The sequence below is a fragment of the Macrosteles quadrilineatus genome, unplaced genomic scaffold (genome assembly GCF_028750875.1).
Source record: "Macrosteles quadrilineatus isolate MER2022 unplaced genomic scaffold, UCM_ALF_1.0 Scaffold_2__2_contigs__length_208266976, whole genome shotgun sequence".
Taxonomy (NCBI): domain Eukaryota; kingdom Metazoa; phylum Arthropoda; class Insecta; order Hemiptera; family Cicadellidae; genus Macrosteles; species Macrosteles quadrilineatus.
Window position 1 is genome coordinate 76,233,140 of NW_026542595.1, and position 21,437 is coordinate 76,254,576.

Genomic DNA, 21,437 nt, shown 5'->3' on the forward strand with positions numbered 1-21,437 from the left:
AAATAATTTTTTTTTTATGTTAGGCTTAGTTAAAATTGGCTTACTGTAACTTTTATATTAAAAAAAACATAACATAGATTTTTTGGACTTGACACATTTAATATATATCATAATATTTGGTTACTTAATTCAAATCACTGATTAAAAAATATTCAAAAATATTTAAAATAAATAAACTAACCTGTAGTTGTTCATTCCCTTGACAATGACTTGACGTTGGTTTCTCAATGGACGATTTAGCTCAACAATTGGTTTTCCTTTGCTAACTCTCAAAACTTTGTCACCATCTTCTCTAACTTTAATGACAATTCTCTTCACCTTGCTTATATAATCAATGTCTTTGTAGTGATCTTTTAGTTCCTTAGTGCTTAATAGATCCCACCCTTCACCAAGGTACCTAACTTCTCCGATTGTTCTGTACGTTTCAATGTAATCTTCCTTTCTAAGAATCACAGGCTGTTTTCTAAGAATTTTTTCTGCCCTGCCAAACACCCTGTCAGCAGGGAGGAAACTATGTCCACGCACAGGGAAAAAATAGTGATTTTCTTGAGTGATGTTTTAGTTGTTTGCAAAAAGTGAACTAAGCTTCTCAAAACAATGTTGTTCTTGTTTTGGGATGTACACCCATCACAAAAAAGGCGCAGAGTACTCTTTCCATCGAAATTCGTTGATGCCAGTGGTTTAGTATAGCTGATGAAATTTCAGTGCTGCCTTTACCAGCCTGATCTTCAGTCCATATTTAAAACGCTGGGTTTTTACATTGTAGGTCGGTAACACAAAAATTATAAAGATTGATTTGTCTTGCATAAAATGCCTCCTGGATAGGCGTCTTGGGTAGGGGTTGTATCTGTTGTAGATCAAAGCAAAGGGATATTGTAGATTCATCATGAAGTCGTTTCGGGCACCTACTCTGTTTCCTCCTCTTTTCTCTTTGATAGGCTCACTACAGTGAACTTTCTTTACTAGGCCTATATTTGGAGCCTTGTACGGCCTACGCCAGACACAACTGACAAAAAGAACTTTTTGCAAACTTGTATTTTACCAAACTGCAATGTGGGTAAAAAGTAAGAAACATGGTACTCATGTCCCCCGCCTGGTTTTTGTCTCTTGTTACTAGATGCAGGCCTAGCCCTTCGCCATTTTACTGTTTTTGTAGAGACTAAAGTAGCAACTATGCTATCTTGCCTCTGTTTGTCAGGTCTTTTATAGAAGTTAGAATGAAATATTTTGTAATCTCTAGGCCTAAATTTAATGCAGGCAAACTTTTCATTGTCATGAGTACATGGTTGAAAAGAAAGGGGTTTCTTTGGTGGAGCATACCTGGCTTCTTTCAAAGATTTCCTTTTACCTCCAGAGACTTGTCTCTTTCTACTTCCGACACTATGTTCACCAATCACTACACTTCCATCTTCATCACACATTTTTCACTTAATATCTACTTAACATCAATAAAAATACTTAGGCACATGGATAACACAAAGGCACATGGCACACTTTGTACAACAGCAAAGAGGTTAGGAAAGCTCTAAAAACAATAACAACAGACAAGGAGTCATGTGACCAAAAGGGCTGCATCCATTGGCCAGTTGGACAAAACACGTTTTGCATTACAGCCACCTGAGGACAAAACTCACTCTGCACGAACACCCAGTTTTCAATATCAGTTTTAAATGGGAAAAAGATTATTTTGCCTGAAAAGCAATGTTACCTTGAGTGGAAATGGAGAAAATGAATTAGAATCAATCATCAGCTGAGTTTTGAAAAATATTGGACAAAACACGGTTTGCATGCTAGCTCCTCAAATAGCTATAGCTAATGGTTATAAAAGTAACATGATTGATAGATTGATAACTAAAAAGTAAAACAAAGGCCTGGAGATTATCATCTACAAAAGGAAAAGAAAAAGTATGTATGTGTGGAATACTCCCATTCCATTCAACACACGCTAACGAAAGAGCTGAAGAAACACGACATTCAATTGACTTTTATAATGAACAACAAAATAATTATTAAAAAGAATGTTTCAAGTGGCGTAGTTGATAAAGGTAAAAAATGTCAGGTGTTTATAAAATTAATTGTGCAAGTTGCCCGAGCTACTACATAGGAAAGACTGGACGCTCATTCAAAACCAGACCCAAAGAGCGCCATCCATTTCCTTGGGCCGACAAACAAAAGTCATCCTTTGCACAACACTTGGTTGACAAAAATTACGACATGAACGATCTGAACACTGGCTTAGAAATACTCCACACAAGTAAAAAAACAATAGACTGGACACCCTAGAAGAATACGAAATTTAAAAAGCTTACACCGATAATAATTTGGACGATATAATTTTAAACGATACACTACAGTACAAGTCACACTTCATATTCAATAGCATTTTAAATCAGAAAAGGAACCCGAAGCCAGGAGTACAACGTCAACTGATAACGCCACCACACTGGGCACGACATAGGAATCCTCTAGTCGGCGTTTTGCTCGTAACGGGAACATGTCAACCGTAGCACCGTTGTTAGTACGACAGGCCTGATCGTTTTTGTAAATTGTTTAAATGTATTCATATTGTTCGTGTGTGGTATGTGTTTTAACTTCGACGACAAACATTTCAAAATAAAGATAAAAAATCTGATTGCAGATATAAAGGTGTTTGTTAATAATGTCAATTGTTATTTATTTAGTATTCTATAAAGTAAACAATACATTAAATAGATTGATATATTTATAGTTAGTAAGTAGGCCATACATTCAATCTAATACATAATTATACAAAAAGAAACTCAAATAAACCTTAGATTTCCCACACGCATCTGTCTTAATTTGATATAGATGCTTGAAATAGATGCTTGAAATAGATTTAACCTCCACACACATTAAAAACTAAAAAGTAGAAAATTATTTATAAATCAAAAACTTGTTTAAACGCACTAAGAAGTGGAAAATAATTTATAAACATGTGGAGAGTATAAATACTTGTAAGATTTAAAACTAATAACGTGGGGTGCATGCAATTGATAATAATACATTAGTTCAAAGGGTGAAGGTAATTGTAAATTATCTATTGCATGCACCCTACGTTTTTCGTTTTAAATCTTACAAGTACTTATACTCTCCACATATTTATAAATTATTTTCTACTTTTTAGTGCGTTTATAAAAGTTTTGTTTTAAAAATGTTTTTTTATTTATAAGTTATTAGTTATTATACAGCCCAGGGGCTAAACATGGACTAAACACAATTTAATAATAATCGTTAATCTTTTGGCATCTTAGCGGAAAAAAAACAAAAAAACATAAAATGGTATATCACTGAAAACGATTATGTTTTAGACATATATAATTTATTATAAAGCTTACAAGTAAATCTAGCGGTTTATATTATTTTTTTATTCTTTTGATCAGATTTTCGCGAAGAGTATTGTGATGTTTTACTACATGGCTTACATTAGAAGATTCATTTCAATAGGGAAAGTTGTGAAATTCCACGTGAAATAATATTTAAGTCGAAATAAATTTGCTCATTTCTGCTACCTAATAAATCTAAATGAGGTATGAGTTAAGACTAAGATTATTCCGTATCCTCTCATTACTTTAAAACTACTCGACATTTACAGAAATTTGCTTTTCAGTTGTATGACTGTTCCTTTCCTTTGCTCTGTATACACATTGTTATTTACTTTTGCTCTGTGTAAGTAAACACATGTTACAAATACACATGTATTTTAGTTACGATCATGAAATTACCTTATGGAATAAATTCCATAAGGCCCATGTTAAATTTTCCAAAGTTTATACGCATATTATGGTGATAATAGATTTTTCCTGGACATAACACAGGTCTAGAACTTATTTTCGACACAGAACCTAGTTATACCGTAAGTATAAACGTGTTTATATGTGCCAATTCCGAAATCGAAGTAACAAATATTAAAAATTTACTCATATTATATATAGGACTATTATAGTTATAATAATAAAATAGCTCATTGAGGCTGTAATTTATGCTATTTTAAGATTATATAAACACTTCCAATCACTTTTCCTAAACGTTTCATCGGGCATCCGTTAATAATTAATTACTCTGCGGATGGAAAACTCTTAACTTTGCTGGCCAAATTTGTCTTGTTATTTTATAAATTAGTTATAGCATTCAGATTTGTTAACGATATAGTAGCAAATCTATGATATTCATCTCTTGGATATGACTAAAGCAATTGCACTTTCATGTTTACAAATACAGTTAACCTAGTCAGCGTAACGAAGTTGATTTGGCGAGATGGATGAAACGAAGCAATGGACGATGGATTAGTCGCTTGGCAACACAGTCACTTCTCAGTCGCCATTGTACAAACAGTTATTGCCAATCGCATTAAATTACTAACGATCTTATCAGAAATCGGTATAAACGAACCTCGAGTACTTCGAAGTGTAATTAAATACATATTCGGAAAGAAAAACTCTTCAGGTATGTGGTGCTGTTTATATTTCCCTTAATATCTGCGACTTATTAATTTGTATTTTATAACGGTTTACATACAAAAACGATCTCGATAGAATTAGATGGAAATACATTTATTAGCCTTCTTAAAAACTATAATAAAATAAACTGAGCCGTGCGAGTTGACGGCTCAGGTCTTCTATTACATATAAGTTTTTTTTTTTTTTAGGCGGAAGTGTCCGCTTGTTTCATTCGTAGGCCGTTGAGCTTCTAGAAGGTTCTCGCAACGTTCCAACGTTCCAGTTTTCTCGCCAATTTCCGGTTTTGTGGGGCCGTTTGGGTTGTCGGCTACGGCCAGTCTTCTTCTTGGGTTACGTTGACTCTCGCCACTTTTGGTTTCTTCGTATTGAGGATTTTGATCTGTGGCAATGCCAATGCCAGTTTCAGTTAATATGTTGTCTTCAAGTTCATCAAAGGGGCGAGCTACTAGTATGTCTTCGTAAATTTTGATTATGTTGGGTAAGTGATTTTCATCGTTAATTAATCAATTGAGTTAGTTTTTTCTGTTGCTCCACACACTGGCAGGATTACCACGTGTGGCCACAATGTTAAAGTTTTATTTTCACTTGTGGTAAGTTTGTTTAAGTATTTTATTGTGAGTAATTGCTTTGTTCTGAGTCAAGTAAACTTTCAGCGATTTATTTAGGTCCTTGGATCTGAGACTTGGGACTGTACGGTCTCTCACCTGAATCGAACCTAGGTTTAGAGAAATGTGAAATTTATTATAGGCTAGGCCTATTCTTTGTTCAAGTGTAATTTCTTTGTTTAAGTGTATTATCTTATATATGTAGGGTCATTTTGTTGTAAAAGTAATTTTTTGGTAACGACTGCAAGTGGTACTGTCTTATGTTAGTTTTACGATGTAGGCTAGGGCTTCACCCTATCTAAGCCTTGTTACCAGTAAGACTGAAATTTGTTTAAAACTAGCCTAACTAGTAGAAGTTTATATTCTTCAAGAGTCAAACTATGGCCTAGGCCTAGTACAGATTTTCAATCAAGGGTGCTACCTTAACCTGTAATTGAAGTAGGCCTGTGTTTTACAAGATATTATTGGCTGTGAATTATGTTGAAAGGGCTCCCGGCTATGACTGACACCAGCCTGATTTGAGACCTGTGACGAGGCCATGAAGAGAGGACCGAGGACCACACACACACACATCCTGCTAACCATGTAAGAAGCTACTGCTGCCGGAGTTTGGACAGCGCTGCCGGAGTTTGGACAGTGCTGCCGGAGTTTGGACAGCGCTGCCGGAGTTTGGACAGCGCTGCCGGAGTTTGGACTCTGCTGCCGGAGTTTGGGCTGTCTATCCTATTGGTGATCCATGCTGCCACATCGCAGGTTGTCATCGATGGAAGCCTACCTACTGTGACCATCCTACAGTTATGCCAGGTGGTGTTGCTCCATTATTACTCTGGCCTATTACAGACTCAGTTACTAGCCAAATTAAAATTTTCAACTCCATTTTGATACGTTCCGTTCTAGTCGTCAAACTGTTAAATAGTGTGTGGGACATCCTCGGTCCAGCCTCAATTGTCACAATAATCCAATGTCTGCTTTTTTTAACACCTTTCAATTAATTCTTTAATGTGTCAGCAGTTTTTTTGTAATTTAAACTTAGTGTAATTATTTTTGATACTCGGCCTAGCCTAGTTAGAATTTATTTCAGTTTTCTTGACCGGCCTAGTGGGCACAATTGGTTTTTCTTTGTCTCTAAATTTACTTATTCGGCCTTTCATTCTAAATTTGCCCCTAGTGCCTAAGTTAGGTTCTGATATTAATCTTAAACTTTTTATTTGAAATCTTGTCGTTTTGACTTTGTAATTCATCATGTCACGACTTACGCTCGATCGTCAATCGTTCAACTGTTTAAGGTGAACTTTTCACCTATTTTGTAGGCCTAACCTTTTAATAATATTCTGTAATTTTTATGTAGGTAATTGAATATATTAATTTTTTACCAACAAATATTGAGTAGGCTAGTTGTAACTTGTAATGATTTGTAATTGTACTCATATATATATATTTTGACTGAGATTAAATGGTATTTTGCAATTTCTGTGTTGTTTAATCACCTTCGGAGCTTTGTGACTGCTTATGACGGTTGGGCAGCCATGGGCCGAACCTGGTTAGGTTAGGTTAAGGGTCTAGTGCGTTACAAAACGATAAGTGAAAAACCAATAATGAAGATAGAAATGTAAATCTTTTTAGTCGCTATCCAAGCAGAGGTGGTTATTAAATATGACATCTCAAAAATAATACAGCTTATCCAGTGAATGAATCAGTTACCGTTTTAAATCCCACGTATTATATGGAATGATAACGTGAATAAAAACGCGTACGAATTAAGACATTGAGTAATTATATATTTCTGTTTTATAAGGTATAAATTTGTTTTAAAACTTCTTTGAATAAATATTTGATCATGCAATTTTTTATGTTATTAAAAGGCATTAGTGAAGGTTTAAGAAAAAAATCGTGCTAACTCGTTGTTACAACATACCTACACTGGAAAATAACTGCATTATGTAGATTTTTAATACGCTGCATGAAATTCAGTCGCAGAAGAAAGATTTGCAAAGAGAGCACTTTCTGTCAGCATTTAATATTTTATAACTGATTATACATAAACTTCACTTTGAGTAAACTTGGTCTCAACGCTCCAAGTAAACCGATGAAACTCCGACCAACTTCTGGACGAGAAAGCTACAACTTTGTCTTAGAACTTAGAAAAAGTTATTGAAATTTTCTTACGATTATCATTGTAGTTGATATTGAAATTGTATAATGAAATACAGTAGTTACATAAACAGTTCTCCTTTTTTAACATTCCTCAGGGGAGTATATTAGTAAGGTAATAGTTTATTTTAAGTCGAAGGAAATTTAGTTAACCCATTGCGGACAAAGGCATTTCAAAAACCTCAATCTTGGAAATATAGTTACTGTAAAGTTCAATAAGTTTGTATTGCTCTGTTAACAAACCTACTTCCAATTGCCTTGACCAAGTAAGCCTTGTCCAGTTTGCCTTAGTTCCTAAGTTCTCTAACAAAATAGCGCAGTCGGGTCTCTTTTTTGGTTTAATGAATTTTTACTGAGTTCGGATGCCTTATATCAAGCTGTCACTTAAATATAACGCATGACTCGCCCATGTATACAACAGACAGAGTTCTTTTTACGGATGTATTTACATGATAAAATATTATGTGAAGGTTATGCTAATAGTAAACCTTTACTGAAATTATTTGGCATGTCAATAAATATGAATATAATTGTCAAAAGTTAATATAGAACATAAAGTAAAATTAATTCTAAAATAATAAATTAAATACATTGTACTTCATGGAAAATAAAGGCTTCATAAAATATAATTTTCATGGTATACATAATGAACAATTAATCAACAAATGCACGAACAAATAATTTTAATAAACAAATTGTTCTTGTTTTTCTTGTGTTTAACAGTTAACAGAAACTGTTGATTTTTGTAATTTCTGATAAACAAATTGTTTGTGTTTGTTCTGTTTAACAGTAAACAGAAACTGTTAATATTTTGTAATTCTGGTTAGTAACTTGTTTTTATTGCTTTGCAAATACGCATCAGGATGTAAAATATCCTTTATGAATCAATTACTTTACAAAAAATGTATTAGGGATTGTTTTAATAATAATTTTGTTTCAAACAAGGGATTCGTTTTAAGGTTGAGCAAATAATTGCTACACAGACCAACATTTTGTATAAGATCTAAAGGTGATCGTCACATATAGCATTAACAATTATTTCGGATTTAGGAAAATTACTACATACTTGCATAAAAAAATTAATATAATTATGATACACAATGTGGTATTGCATAATTTGGTTCAGCTCATAGTGATGAGGAAAGAGGACGCACCCGCAAATAAAACGATGACAAGTAAAGCTGATGACTATAAATGTAAAACTACTAGCAGATGGTTGGAATAGTTTGACACAAACGGACTTAGTTTTAGACGAAGGTGAAGGTGAAGGTAGCCCACTAGAAAACCACCCAACTATCTTGATGCTTAATTCGATTTGTGAATTATTACCACGTGACACTTCCTCCACAAGAAAGATTGTCAGTTCTGAAACACCAAGTCATCAATCACTTTTGTAACTGTGGAGCCTCCAAAAGGGGTACAGTGACGTCACTATGTGTGAGATTTTATTTCATTTCACATTAATTAACAATATCTACCTAAACAGCTGACGGTCAGGAATAAATCAAATCGAATGTACAGGGTGGCGCAGATGGATCGGGTGGTTTTAAAATACTTGTCAAACTGTCAGTTTTAAAGGTATTGGATTGAAATAAAGTGTAAAACGTGTAGTTACAATGGAAGTTTATTGACAAAAAATTTGTTAAGTTAGTTTAAAAAAATTACATTTATCAAATGCCTTCCTTCTCGAGCGACGCATTCTTGGAGTCGGTCCTTGAGGTTCCGCATTGCTCGCTCAAGCACATCACCAGGAATTGATGTGATTTCGTTGTGAATTGCAGCCTTCAAATCCTGAAGCAAGGGTCTACATGAACAAACCCCGGACCATTCTCAGTTGAAGGCTGTAATTCACAACGAAATCACATCAATTCCTGGTGATGTGCTTGAGCGAGCAATGCGGAACCTCATGGACCGATTCCAAGAATGCGTCACTCGAGATCGAAGGCATTTGATGGATGTAATTTTTAAAAACTAACTTATCTAATTTTTTGTCAATAAACTTCCATTGTAACTACACGTTTTGCACTTTATTTCAATCCAATACCTTTAAAATTGACAGTTTGACAAGTATTTTAAAACCACCCGATCCATCTGCGCCACCCTGTACATCCCTGTTGTACGATTTACCCTTACATTTACTGACGTTTGGCCCATGGAAAAATGTAAAGCATAGTACTTTTCTTAGTTTAACCTGGCTAGCAAAAGAAAAAAAATCAAGTATATTTAACATTTATGATTAATTTTGACCTAAATGTATGCATTAAAACATGAAATTACTTTTAAGAAACAAAAAATGACCGGTGACGAAAAGGTTTGAATGCATTTCTTTACATTTTGGATCAGTCAATACTCAATTATGTTAAACAATATACAAAAAATATCCACATCTAATTTTAGATGTGTAATTAAACAAAAGATCTTCAACATTGTGCCCTACTCAGTCTCAATAAAGATTGCATGTATAACATATTATTTGTACATTATACTATCTGTAACCATTGTGAAGAGCCTAAGTAAGAAGAAGATTCCGTGACGACGTCTTCAGCAAACATGTCGTGACGTGCTGATGCGACTTGGGATGTTAGCTTGGGTATTACACCATTATTGATCTATCTATAACGCTGATGGCATTATCCTAAGGTATACACATAAGCCAACTGTAAGCCATACCTAAGCTCACAATTATAAATTGAATATGTACACCTCCTCACAGGCCTCTAAGATAAATTAAATAACTTTACTTGATCACATTTATTTATATTTGTTTAATCAATATATGTGCAATTTCTTAGCGTCAAAGTTTACCTCAATTGAAGTCATGAAATTAGATAAACAATGTTAAATTTACTAAACTTTGGGTATTTTCAGGGTAAAATAGTTTTAGTTTGTTCAGTATTCCAATTTTTTGCTTGCTCGAAGGTATGAAAAACACTAGTTAAATTTAAAAAAGGAATATCTGTTTTTAAAGGTTTACTTCTAAAGTAATATGAGGTTTGCATGCTAAAAAAATTATCTATTACATTATTGAACAACTGATATACCTTGAATAGTTCAAACCTTTAAACAGTATCTATAACAAAGTGATGGCAAGTTTTTATTCGCATTATCGAAGTAACAATATAATTTATTTAATTATATTCTCTCCTTAATGCTCTATAGTTTGTTAGAGATATATTATTTTATTTGATGAAATACCAATATAATTCTATATTTTGCCTGGTATTATTCAAAACGGAAGTTAAATTTTATTCTTCTTTCCTAATGCTAAACTACTCAAACTTACATTTACTTTAAATATCAAACTTTACAAAAACATAACCATCTGCTACTACATAACCAGTAATTTAAGAAATCTATAACACACTTAAATGCAATATGAGAGTCGTGACATTTCGACATATGTCATCTAACAATATAAATGTGAAAGTCTTCTCTGACTGACTGATTCATCACTGATTCTCCATCTCTCCGATTAGCTAAAAGGCTGAAATTTGATATACTCACTATTCAGGTCATAGGAGCACTCAATCGTTTTCACAATGATTTTCCGAAAGAGTTGGCCGCCAATACCGTAAAATCTCACCTCGAAAATTTGACATCTACGGGTTGAAGCCCAAGGGGAACTCAAAGAAATGAATAGTCCTATGACGTTCCTAGATATGTGGACCATCTTTGTGGTTAATTTAGGCTATATTGGTTTAGTATTTCAGTCGTGAAAGTCATCCAGACAAACGGACAGACGCCACCCAAACTTTACAATAGTTTAGATATACTATACGTTTGAAAATGTTAATCCATAAAACATGTTTTGAAACGTTTGTTTTATGTTTATTTATTTTTTGATTGTTATATTTTATGTTAAACTTAGCTGTATCACAGGCGCAATAGGAAGAGTGGGCAAAACAACTAGTTTTCTCGTAATTCTAAAATTAATATAACTGCGCAGCTGAAGCTGCATTATCAGAGGATGGGTTTAACTTGGAAATAAGGATTATATTGCTGATCCAAGGCATAGACAGATGAGCCTTGTATTGTACCATGTTCTGTCACACTAGATCGCTATAGAGGGTTGACAATAAATTTTATTTTGATATAGTACTTCCATTAATGATATTGCCTTTAAATTTAGACCCAGATAAATACATGCCTTAAAAGACATTGTGTCACTCGTCATGGTGAAATGTCAGACTTTTCGTTATTCATCCAACCTCAAATAAGTAGAAGTGGCCATTATACGGGTGTCCCACGAGAAGTGTCTCAAATTGATTACGGGATAACGGCTTAACGTACAAGGATGAAATAAAATTATTTCCTTCTAAATCAACCCCAAGGAAAAACATAAAAATATTTTTAACTTTTTTCAAATACAGGGTGTGCCAAAAACTGAGGGTCACTAGTTCGAATCTCGGAATTTTCAAATGTAAACATATGTCATGTTATACATCATTTTAAAGGTATTAAATAGACAAACATTTTGGTGAAAACAGAAATTAATTATCTTTTTCCGTTTCAAAATGGCGGCAGTTTTTTTGAAAGAAATCTATATTTTTTTAATACTCTGTATTTCCTATACCAATGCATTTAGCACTTCTCCGGTTGCATTTTCTTACTCGTTATGAAATTAGCTTTACTGTGATATGCAACAAGTAACGGTTTTTTGAAATAATAAAAATTCCAAAAAAATTTATTTTTGATAATTTGCAAATGCTCATTGTTCAAAATTTTCAAATAGCAACATATGTCAAGTGGCACATCATTTTATAGGTTTTTCAATTCCTAACAACTTTGTAATTTACACTTACTTCGTATCTCTTTTAGTTTTTGTGTAAATAACAAAAAACCTAATTTTCCTATATCAAATGCATGTTATTTGGGTTTGACACTAAAGGCTTCATTTCATTTAGTGTTGAACCATGTCAAACCCAAATAACATGCATTTGATATAGGAAAATTAGGTTTTATGTTATTTACACAAAAACTAAAAGAGATACGAAGTAAGTGTAAATTACAAAGTTGTTAGGAATTGAAAAACCTATAAAATGATGTGCCACTTGACATATGTTGCTATTTGAAAATTTTGAACAATGAGCATTTGCAAATTTTCAAAAATAAATTTTTTTGGAATTTTTATTATTTCAAAAAACCGTTACTTGTTGCATATCACAGTAAAGCTAATTTCATAACGAGTAAGAAAATGCAACCGGAGAAGTGCTAAATGCATTGGTATAGGAAATACAGAGTATTAAAAAAATATAGATTTCTTTCAAAAAAACTACCGCCATTTTGAAACGGAAAAAGATAACTAATTTTGGTTTTCGCCAAAATGTTTGTCTATCAAATATCTTTAAAATGATGTATAACATGACATATGTTTACATTTGAAAATTCCGAGATTCGAACTAGTGACCCTCAGTTTTTGGCACACCCTGTATTTGAAAAAAGTTAAAAATATTTTTACGTTATTCCTTGGGGTCGATTTAGTTGGAAATAATTTTATTTCATCCTTGTACGTTAAGCCGTTTTCCAGTAATCGATTTGAGACACCTCTCGAGGGACACCCTGTATACGCTTCATTAATCTTTGGTTACGATTTTGTATGTGATACATTTAATATATTGCACATTATAGGATTTAAAATTTTAGTAAACGGGTGAGTTCTAAAGTAACTGCGAATCATAATCAATCAATAGTAACTGCCAATCAATCATCTGACTCAACCCGTTACTCTTACTATACTATGCTTTATTATTATTAATGTTCAACCAACCTTCTATTATAATGAGAAGTTATAACAGTTTGGATACTATACAGGGTGATTTGTACTCGGTGCGACAAAATTTTTTTTGTGTAATTACAAAGTAAATGAAGTGTGATGATGCATATAAAATGTTCCAAGTCTAAAAATTAGCTTCCCAAAAAAATATTTTATGTTTTTCAAAAATAACCATGATTTTAAACTTAATACAGTGATTTCTCAATTATCTGTATATGGATTTGAGTAGATAATGTAGTTTTCGTGTTCTACATTAAATTTTGAACAAGAATAATAGAAAATGACGGAGAATAGTTGTAAAAACTCCATTGTAAATTGATTCAAAGATAAAAATTTAGATGTTTGATAAACATTGTAAAAACAATGGTCTATTGCATTTTTCCCACCCTTTATACAAGAAAGTGTCGGAATATGTTAAAAACTGCGCCATTTTATAAGCTTTCCAACGATATGCTACACTATTGAGGTTTAAGTCTGCTTATGTACGCTTTAATGGTTTGAAGACTATAAAGCATGGTGTCTTTAACATTTGAAACATAGAAAGTCGGCATGTATTAAGCAAAAGTTGTATTTTTGATTCAGCTTGAACAGTAAAAACAGTATAAAGTTCCCTGTTTTCTGGTATTCAAACCACTAAAACAAACAAAAAAATATCTAAACCTCAATAGTGTAGCATATGAATGGAAAGCTTATAAAATGGCGCAGTTTTTAACATATTCCGACACTTTCTTGTATACAGGGTGTGAAAAATACAATAGACCATTGTTTTTAAAATGTTTATCAAATATCTTAATTTTTATCTTTGAATCTATTTACAATGGAGTTTTTACAACTGATCCTCCGTCAATTTCCATTATTCTTGTTTAAAATTTAATGTAGAACACGAAAATGACATTATCTACTCAAATCCATATACAGGTAATTGAGAAATCGCTGTATTAAGTTTAAAAGCATGGTTATTTTTGAAAAACATAAAATAATTTTTTGGGACGCTAATTTTGAGACTTGGAACATTCGATATGCATCATCACACTTCATTTACTTTTTACTTACATCAAAAAAATTTTGTCACACTGAGTACAAATCACCCCGTATAAAGACTTGAATTATAGATATGTGAAACAGATTGTGTTATAACTAGTTCGTTCTGTATATGTAAGTCGCGAGTTGATAGTCACACGGTGAACACTGTACATACCAATAATATCATCACTGTTTGCTGCTGATCAATAATGCTACACTCTGTCAACATAATTCAGCCACTAGCGTAACACGACATGTTAGGCGATGTGACCTCACGCCACCTCTGCGTTAACTTGACGATTGTTTGTACTCAGAAGTCAATTGTAAATTGTGTTTACTTATAGATAACTTTGTGTATAAAATTTGAAATATGAAAAGAAATAGATATGTCATGGTATGTAAAAGATAATGCATTACTTAAGTCAGTAAGAATTTTCAAACTATTTTGTCAAATCTGTGTAATCTATGAATCAATGAAACTTACGGAAATATGAACTCAACTAATCGGAATAGAGGATTAACAAAAACTGTTTTAAAAGTAATATATTATTAATTTAGATACTTCAAGTGCAATTTGTTATGCTTCAGATTTCCAGTTTAGCCTATACTATCTAGATCTTGAAAAGGTGCCGATTAATAAACACTGATTTAGTTTTGAATTTAAACAAGGATTAATAATTTATTTAAAAAACTTAAAATAATAGAAAGGGCCCCAAACTTTTTGATCACTAAAATTTCTTCATGGTAGCTTACTGAACTGTTTAATTATTTTTATAGCATAATATAGACTTAAGATAATTAAATCCTGTAATGCCTATGATAACAAGTTTCTCTTATTTTAGAAACCCTATGTACACCCAATTAAAAACTATTGAATTGGAGTGGTCTCACAAAGGCGTAGCAAATAGATTTTTTCATTCATCACAAAACACTTCCTTAATAGTACTTTATGTAAACTCAAATAACAATGAAAGTTAATTATTATTTTTAAAAGCAGACATGAAAGTAAGTGTAGTAAAATTTGATCGATGAACACAAAAGGAATTTAAGTACAGTAATGATCCAGGTGAGATGAAACAATGCAAACTTTAAATATATTCTTGAGGAATTATTAATTGATTCACTCACGAAGACGAAATTTGATAACAATAAACCAGTAGTATGGGTTAAACAATAATAGTGGGGAATTTCCTTCTGGATTTCTAAGCGTTATTGTATTTGATTTTACGACGAAAAACTCCTAGGAAATGCGGAGATTAAGACTGAGTCAATATTCACAACTAATAAGGAAGTGAGTAAAATCATAACCCCACTAATGCTGTCTACGGGTATTTATTGTAAATGCCAATTTTTATTCCTATATAATGACTTATTTTTGTCACTAAAAGGTCCAGCCCAAGGCAACTTTCTTCGGAAAAGCTCTTCGCAGATTTTTTTTCATGTAATGGTTTAATAATTACAAAAAAGGTGGCAATAACATTTCATTTTTATTTTGTGTTTTCTTTACAGTACAATAATATTGCTAGAATATCAAAGTAATGTTTTATTGCTTGATCAAAAATATTGTGACTGATAAATTTATTTTATATTAAGAACAACTTTATTTGTAAATTCAAAAAGTTTTTTGGGATCCAATAATTCATTTTAACCGTTTTTCAAGCATCGAGACGAAGTTTGCAAACATCCCAGAGAGATCCCAGTCATATAAGGGTCAATTCTCTAGAGTAACCCTTTTGAGCTTCCAAAATACACAGGTAATATTCAGCAAAGCAACAATTTTCTTTTTTCACAAAGGACTTTGTTATAATACAAGATGTAAAAATTACTTCTCTAGCAAAATTTACAATTACAAATCCACATCACATTTATTAGCTACTTTATTCAAACGGATAAACCTGTTGATTATTGAAATGAAAACTGGTAATATGTGCAGTTACTTACTATCAACAGTCAATCAAAATGGTCAATAATATGAAGTACAGATAAAAAAAACTCTAGTTACTTTTAGCAGCGAATGAAGAATAGTATGTAAGGAATAATGTGAAGAATTAGTGTTTATATTTCTACAGTTTCCTTTGCTTTATGAGGGGTTTTCTTTAATTCATTTCAATAACATTTTTAAAAGTTAGAGTACACAAAAGCTATCCAAATGAAGCATGTGACATTGTGTTTTTCCACAAGTTTCCATTGAAACCAATCAAAACAACAATTTTCATAACGTATCTTTTCAATACCTCTCATTGTTTAGTACTATACCAACCTAATTTTATAGATACCAACTGTAAAACAGATAAAAGCTAAAACAAAAGTTCTGTCGAAACTTAAACGAAAATATTGAAATTTTCCTATCGAAACGAACCAACAAAATATTTCTATTGGGATAACATGACAACCAAATGCCACAGGGCAGAGCTGTTATGGAACGCTTATTTTTGTATACCTAGAGGAAGTGGAACCTCCATACCAATTATTGAGTTCTTACGGTTTGTACTTTTTTAGATTAGAAATAGAAATAGTTTCTAACTGAAATAGACCACTGAAATCAGTCAGTGGTATTTCATGTCAGTGAAATAGCAGAGTTGAACTGCAGCTGTTAATAACCCTGATTATATAAAGATACACAGTTAACATAAAACAAATTTAATTGGGAATAAGATAGAATACAACAACTGAATGTACTATAGAAATATAACACTAACCATATGTTCTAAACAAATTATGCAGGCAAGATGAATATGAAAGTTAGACATTACAACAGTATTTGCCTTTTAATAATATAGAAGATGGTAGGCAGCTTGGAAAACTATGTATAAACATTCTCTAATAATCATTAGTAAGAAAATACAACTTGTAATATTATAAAATAAACTACCTCTAGTGAGACATATTCACAGTCATTATTACCACAATAGAATATTGCACTTTTCATTTTACTTAGATAATAATAATTGCATTTAATATTAAATCGTTCATTATTTAAAAACAAAAAAAAAATAATAATAGATGGAGATTTTATGGGAATGCATGTGTACCAGGTGAACAATGAAAATACTGCAATTCTACGGTAAAATTTATTATACGCTGCAACAAAAAAACGGTGTCCATCTTTAAAATGTGAAAATAATACTCATTGACATTGTAAGAACATGGCATAAATGTAACTGTAGGAACCTTAAAACTTAATTATTTAAAAATAAAATCCAAACTACATGCACTATTATCTGTATTTATATGTATTACCATTGTGGTACATAATTAAATAAGCTTTCAATCACATTTCGTATAAAAGTGTACTTCTATTTTGTACTATCCATTGTAATTTTTAATTTGAAATTCAATTTTCATGAAATAATCTAATCGAGACGTGACGTTACAGCGACATACGTTACTCTTAATACTCAAGCGAATTAAACTCAACCTTGGTTAGATGTTACAGTTTGGCCGAGGTCAAATGAAACTATACTATTACATACTAACGTTTAAAACAATTTTATCAGCGCGAAATGATGTGAATTGTCAAAACTTGCAAAACAAGGTAATACAGAGAGAAAATCTATTCTGAACACAATTTCGAGACGTTTCAGAATAACGTCATTAACTATGAAAGCATGAGTAGGCATGGTTGATGGCCTTACACTCTCGCTCCATCAACCTGTATACCTGACACTGATAATACATTAGAGCTTCATGTACAATATGTGTGCTGGCCCCTGGCAGAGACAGAGAGAGGGCTTGATATGAAGCTACAGCAACACGCTGGTCAAATAAACCATTATCGAATAGTTTTGCATAATACGATGATACTATATGTTATTACTTTTGTGATTCAATAACTATATATTATTGTTTCAATTATATTTTAATAAGCAAACATATGCGTTATACAAATTAATTTTGCACAAATCTAGATTCATTTATCCTAACTTCACATACTAGCCTAGAACACCTTGGTGGCTTCTCCACCGAGCGACACTTAACAACTCCGTAACGACAAAAACACTTTTTATAGATATAACACACTTAAACCTTTACAGACACACAATGTTTTAATTATCTTATTGCAAACCAAGCAAATGCTGCGGGCTTGTACTTATCAGATATACATTTCAAACACCAAGTACAATGTAACACGTTTAAATTATTGGTAGCATCGATCCATATAATATTCTAGAAATTCTAGAAATTGTTTCAGACTCATATTACACTAGTACTTATTTGTATTTAAACTCTAAATAAATATAAAGTTTAAAGGGTCGCAAATTACAGATTAGTTGTGATATCTCTAAGAAAGTGCGCCAGATTTTAACTACGTTGGAGGAAAATTATATGATGTACAGTTTTTTCTGCCCACTTCCTAAAAGCTTTAATTTTTAAAACTAAACAAAATACCAAGGATTTCTTAAAAACTTAAAATTTTAAAAGTGTATAGAACTAATATTATTTACTTATACCAAACCTTAAAAGTGTTAATCAAATCTGTATATTAAACTAGTTTAAAATCGGCTGAAATTTAAGTCTTAACTTATGAAAAACCACACTACCTTAAGAATATAACCAAGAAAACAATATATTAGAAAGAAATTGGATAGGAAACTTAAGGGTTGTTTCTAGTAATGGTGCCACAGTAATATAGGGCAACTGTTCTTGTCTAAACAGTTTTATTGATTGCAGACAATTCGCTTACATTTATCTTGCTCTCCGTGAACCGGTAAACTATTGGAATTTATTACTTGTTTATTTACCATATTTATACCAACGATATCCAAGTGATTTATTTTGCCATTCCTTCGTTTCCTTTATAAAACTGGTAGATATTATTTAAATGTTATTACATTACTAAAACCATAAAAATAATAGTTCATTAAAAACATGTCCTTATGTATGTGGTTACTTAATAAATATAAAATATAACTTGGAATTTCCATAACAAATTAAGTCTTTATATTTATCTTTAAAATTTACAGTTATCGTAGTAATATAAATGTATTAAAAATTCAAGAAAAGGTCATGTTACAGTTGATTTTAAAACTGCTACTCTTCGCTTGACGTATCTCACTGATAGTTGTAATGAAACAAGTGTTTAAACACGAGAACGAAGCGATCTAGTACGCTACAGTCAAAATTGTTTTACCGACCTAAATCTACAAAGAAGTACAGGGTGGCGCAGATGGATCGGGTGGTTTTAAAATACTAGTCAAACTGTCAATTTGAAAGGTATTGGATTGAAATAAAGAGCAAAACGTGTAGTTACAATGGAAGTTTACTGAACAAAAATTGTTAAGTTAGTTTTTAAAAATTACATCCATCAAATGCCTTCCTTCTCGAGCGACGCATTCTTGGAGTCGGTCCTTGAGGTCCCGCATTGCTCGCTCAAGCACATCACCAGGAATTGATGTGATTTTGTTGTGAATTGCAGCCTTCAACTCCTGAATGGTCCGGGGTTTGTTCATGTAGACCCTTGCTTCAGGAGTTGAAAGTTTGCAATTCACAACGAAATCACATTAATTCATGGTGATGTGCTTGAGCGAGCAATGCGGAACCTCAAGGGACGACTCCAAGAATGCGTCGCTCGAGAAGGAAGGCATTTTTGATGGATGTAATTTTTAAAAACTAACTTAACTAATTTTTTGTCAATAAATTTCCATTGTAACTACACGTTTTGCACTTTATTTCAATCCAATACCTTTAAAATTGACAGTTTGACGAGTATTTTAAAACCACCCGATTCTTCTGCGCCACCCTGTACAAATGCAACAATAATTGACTATCTATAGTACTATAGATTCTTTACCATTTACTTATAACATAAAATTGCTGTGCCCTCTCCTTCGAATTCTTACGACTTTTTGAACTAAACAATTCATTATTTTTAATTTTTAAATTAATTTGGTAAATGTTTTAATTTTTACAGTTTGGTCCCATTTACACGGAAGCAAAAAGGTTTATCTGGTGAATACTATGTTGAATAAAACATCTTTACAGCCTCTAAAGCTAATTTAATGAAAATTTTGAATGTCAAGTATTGGTTTTAAGTTTATTGTTTTGCATTATTGGTTTTCCCTATTAGCTGCTTTGCTAAGATAGTAAATGTTGCCAAAAAAGAAATGTAAAACTAATACATTCAATTTGTATGGCAAAATCTTATACCGTCATAATTATGTCCATGTACATGTATAAATGTAGTGTTTATGACATCCATACTTGATGTACTCATATTCATATTGTATCTAAACATAAAAATTTTAATTAAAACGTTTGTATTGTATAAAGTGGGTTGTAACTATCTTTAAATTTATAAATATTGTCTTACCCTACAAAACACGTGTTCAACACTTCTAACTTCAACACGTAATAATAACGCTCAGTACTAAAGCTACCACTGTACATAGGCCATACAGGGCCCTTGGGAATACTTTACTTCTTGTTTGTTACCTTTCATTGCTCCCTCGGGAAGTATCTTATCATCCTCCCTACCAGACTCTAGACATGACCCATAAATTCCTTGTTTGGTTAAAATTACACTCTCTTTCAGTAACTCAAGGTACCTCATGTTTTGAATTAATTTTAAATAGTTGGTAGAACGTTTCGCAGGATTCATTCCCTTTTTATACGGCCGTCGTTTTAAACAAATACTGATTTTATCATCATAATTAGAGTTTAAATCCTACCGCGTTTGATATCGCCGTCCAATGGAACACTATAATATCCAATATTTCTGTCAGAACAGAGTCAAAGGCAGTTTATATTGGGCAAATATGTTTGCATTGCCCTTGTTTCTAGATAGCTCTCCTCTGAATGGATTATGAGCCCAAACCCAATATTGCTTGTCACTGAGCTTTAATCGCTTGAATATCCTCTAAAATTATATTCATTCACTCTCGCTTTAATAAAATGGTTTTGATACAAAATAGTAAACAGTTTCATTTGTTAGTTTGATTTTATGTTGTATATGCACGAGCTGACGTCATGTTCGATCTAAACTATAAAATAACGTACGAAAACAAATATAAGAATCGATTTTATCTTTTTCAGGTTGTTGAAAAGCTTAACAAAAATGTAACCATACTAATTAGATAGCAATTTTGTATGGTTTTCGTTTAAAGAGCCACTGAAGCTGAAACCTTAATTTAAATTAAATATTTATGGTATTTTTGCTTTTGTATCAAAAACTAAAATATTTTGCTCCCAAAATATTTCACTTTAAACTTTAACTTCCTGGCAGTCAATAAAAGTAATACGGGTAGTATGAAAACTGTTTGAAATGAAACCATTGACTTCATGGCGATATCATAGGTCTTTTTTAGCCCTGACAGGTCCCAGCATATTTTTTGCAGTCTGGATTCATTTAATGTTTACTGTTTAGTAAACTGTGTAGTTCATCCATTTTGACAATTTAAATTACGAAAT